Source organism: Heterocephalus glaber, unplaced genomic scaffold (genome assembly GCF_053883595.1).
Source record: "Heterocephalus glaber isolate CG9 unplaced genomic scaffold, H.glaber_assembly_v1.0 deba00001523, whole genome shotgun sequence".
Taxonomy (NCBI): Eukaryota; Metazoa; Chordata; class Mammalia; order Rodentia; family Bathyergidae; genus Heterocephalus; species Heterocephalus glaber.
In genome coordinates this window covers 2361509-2365253 of record NW_028258327.1, presented here as the reverse complement: position 1 = coordinate 2365253, position 3745 = coordinate 2361509, and the positions used below count along the sequence as shown (strand labels likewise).

Below are 3745 nucleotides of genomic sequence, written 5' to 3'. Positions count from 1 at the left end.
CACAAAGAATTAAACAAGTGATGTGATATTGTGACTTGTGAATTCCATACGAAGAACAAATAAGTCTGTCTAATGTTGCCAAAGAATGGTGTTAATTCCCAAACTTTTAGTAAATCTCTCAAACTGAGAGGCTGAACTAAAGGGAGAAACTGTTGGATTAAACTAAATTTGGCCTTGGAAGCTTCTGTACTCAGGCTTTTCTGTAACTGCAACCTAGCTTAGGAATACACTCCTGCAACAAACACCTAAGTCTCAGATAATACAATAGATGAAGCCTATTCATGAAGTCTTTACTCAACCACAGGCTACCAAATGTTTAGACTGTATTCAAACAAAAATGCCAAAGTCTATTGCACAGGGCTATCTCTGTACCTCATTTCCATTTTCTGTCCAAAAATGCTTTTCAATCACACACAATATTGGGGTTCTCTAGTTCCTGTCCTGGCTCTGAGAACTGGCTGACTCTAGAATTACAAATAAAACACAATTAAGATCTGCAAAACTAGATCTGTTATAATGTTATTTTTTGTTTTAACAAGGGAATGACCTCTTTTACAATTATATTCAAAAAATTAAAGTTTAAAACATTATTAACTTCAGTTACTACAAATTAAGCCTCTGATCCTTAATTTCAGAATATGTATATTTTTTGGTACCAGGGATCGAACTTGGGACCTTGCGCTTGTGAGGCAGGTAGCAGAACCACTGAGCTAAATCCCCAGGCCAGAATCATATTTTTAAGGAATTAAAAAATCCGTTGATATTTTCTTAATATTAAAAAAGGCCACAAAATAGGTCCCAAAATGACAAAAAAAAATATCTTGCATCATTTTGGGTCCTGTTATTTTCAATGTGTATCTTTTTTTTTTTTTTTTAGTACCAGAGATAGAACTTGGAACCTTGTGCTTGCAAAGCAGGTGGCAGAACCACTAAGCTAAATCCCGGGCTCCTCAATGTATATCTTTTGATTAAATATCACGGTCACTGTACAAATACACTGGCTGCTCATATGAGAAAATCTGCATATGTCATTCTGTTAATAATGCCACTGGATTCTATTTTTAGCTTCTGGAGGCCAAGTCCTAAACATTACAAATGCTTCTGTTAGCATTTCTACATGTGTGTGTTCCTGCCTCTGGTAAGTGTGTGTTCTAATACTCGTGCTGTAACTGCTCTAAGATCTCTTTTCAAAACAAAAACAAACAAAAAAATTTATTAGACCATCCAAAAATTGAAAAGCCCAATGCTCTGTATTAGGCATTATCACTTACACATAACATTTTAACCATAAAAAACATTGAAAACGTTACATATTTAAATAATCTATACATCAGATTACTTCCTCAAATATGTCATCAGAACTCAGATAAATGTAATGAAAAATATGGTAAAGTATTAATTTAAATTTTACCTTAATTTTAAAATTGAAATAAGGCATAAGAAAAACCACAACATGTACATATGAAAACTGACCACTGAAAGATGCTAATTCATGTAAGATAGTATAAGATTTAATATATAAATTACATGTCATTTCATCAGCTGTTTCTTAGTCACATCAGACTAAATTTTATATTATGTATTAAAGTACTAAAAACCTAGAAAATCATTGCAATATAGATACAATATGGGAAAATATTTATTTGTGACTTTATACACAATCTAAATTAATTCATTCTTTACAATTATTTTCCAAATATAAATGGCACTTTACATGCAGTAGAACATACCACCTGGATGTCCTCATAAAGAGAAAAATACACTTTTAACAAGATAGTTAGAGGTGGAATGTAGAATAAGATTTTGCCTTAACACAATCTTGGATAAGAGTAAAGAAACATGAAAAAAGGACAGTTTATACTACTTTCAATTAGCAGTTTTAAAAAATGATGTCTGCAGTAGTTTTCTATTTTCTAATTATATCACAGAACATAAAAGGGAAAAGAGAAAAACAGAAAACCTGATCCTTTATGAATTTTAAACAGCAGCTCTGCCTATGGGTTGCATTTAGGCTACTTTTCTGTTGACAGTTTCCTGAATTGCTTCTGCCACTCTGAATTGTGCATCAGTAGTCAGATGAGTTTTCCAGGCTTCGTTACGCCATTGTGTAACCATAGCTGCCACAATGTAGTGCCACAAGAAGTCTGTCCTTTAGTATTTCTTTACTTGGGTATTCAGGTAACTTGAGCATGTTGATGCTTTAAAAAAAATATACACCATCATTAAAGAGAAAATCTATGAAATCTGATTGTTTTATCTAGCAATGAAAAAAATTACTCATAATTAACATAAAACTACTCTCTCAAATTTGCATTCAAATTGAAAGACCCTAAAGTAGTATTTAAAAAAAGGGAAAAAATGCTGCACTGCAGTTTCTTTCAGCATGCAAATGTAGTGGAAGAAAATAAGTTGCTTTCAGCTTAAAATAAGTAATAGGGCAATTTAGTTTGAAGCGATAGTGTAACTCAGTGAAACATCAATATAACTTTAGTAATTCTTGAACCATATTCATTAAATTCTAGGTAGTTGACATTTTCCCCAAATGTTTTCCCTACCAAAAAGGGGGAGGAGCAATCAATTTCCTATCAATCTGTGATTCCAAAACTCTGAATAAAGAACATGGTTGAGATTTTTGCTTCAATAAAGCAATAAAGTAGTTTGACCTTTGATCATTTAAAATTAACCCAAACAATTTACGATGCATTTAAATAAACTAACTTACCACGTGCTTGAAGTTGGTAAAAGATTTGGGGTATATGGCACAGCAGCAATTGTAAAGTTTTGCAATCCACTTCCACCCATGATATTAGCAAAACCACCATGGGGGACCCTGGAACTAAGAGTTTGTATTTTAATTTACAAGCATGAAAGGAAAACTCTTTGACAGATAAATTTCATGTTCTAAGTTAGGGTTAGAATATACTCAACTTGAACAATGACAAGATGACATTTTGGATTTTGCAAAACTCCTCACTCATTGCTGTATTTTGTGTTCTGACCAGCTTTCATGGAAGCTTTCATGGAAACACCCCTCAATACTGCCATCAGCCATATGATACTTTCCACTGGCCCAGTACTTCCTCTACTCATATTTAGAAGAATGCATTTATAATTATTTGCTTTCACATGCCTCCCTACTAAACTGGCCCTGATTTGATGGCCCAAACATGTCATATTTATCTCTATCCTTAGGGGTTAACAAAATGCCTTGTTTCTACAGACATTATTTGTTGAATAAATGAATGATTAATTCAAGCAACAAAAGCTCTTATATATTATATTCCAAATCATTTCTCTTGGTGAAAAATCTCAAGGCCTAAAATGCTTTCTGTTCTGCTTTGTCTTTCAAAGTGGGAAAATTGAAAATTATTTAATTTCTCTTTCCAGATATTCAGAATATCAAAAACACTTTTCTAAATGTCATGTAACATAACAGACCACAAGAAGACTAAAATGTAATGCCTAAAAAAAAAAAAAAAAAAAAAGGTAATGCCTAACACATCACTAAAAAATTTCACCTTGGGTATAGGGCTGTAGACAATGTAATTATGACTTATCATGCTCTATACATTTGGAAATAAATTAATACTTCAAATTAGTCTGTATGCATTAGGATTAAGAAAACTGATCCTGGGAAAAAAAAATTGTTGCCTTTAAAAAGAGACTCTGGGCTCCAGATGTAACTCAGTGGTGCAGTGCTTGCCTATCAGGTGCAAGGCCCTGGGCTCAATCCTCAGGACTGCAA

General features: G+C 33.0%; 1 long non-coding RNA gene across 1 annotated transcript; it reads right to left on the bottom strand.

The window, feature by feature from the left end:
• Positions 1–1231: 1231 nt before the first annotated feature.
• Positions 1232–2906, bottom strand: LOC106010866 (uncharacterized). Its single transcript, XR_001184575.3, has 2 exons — positions 2723–2906; positions 1232–2198 (listed from the first exon to the last, which is right to left on the bottom strand). It is a non-coding gene; the product is annotated as an uncharacterized LOC106010866 (long non-coding RNA).
• Positions 2907–3745: the final 839 nt, after the last annotated feature.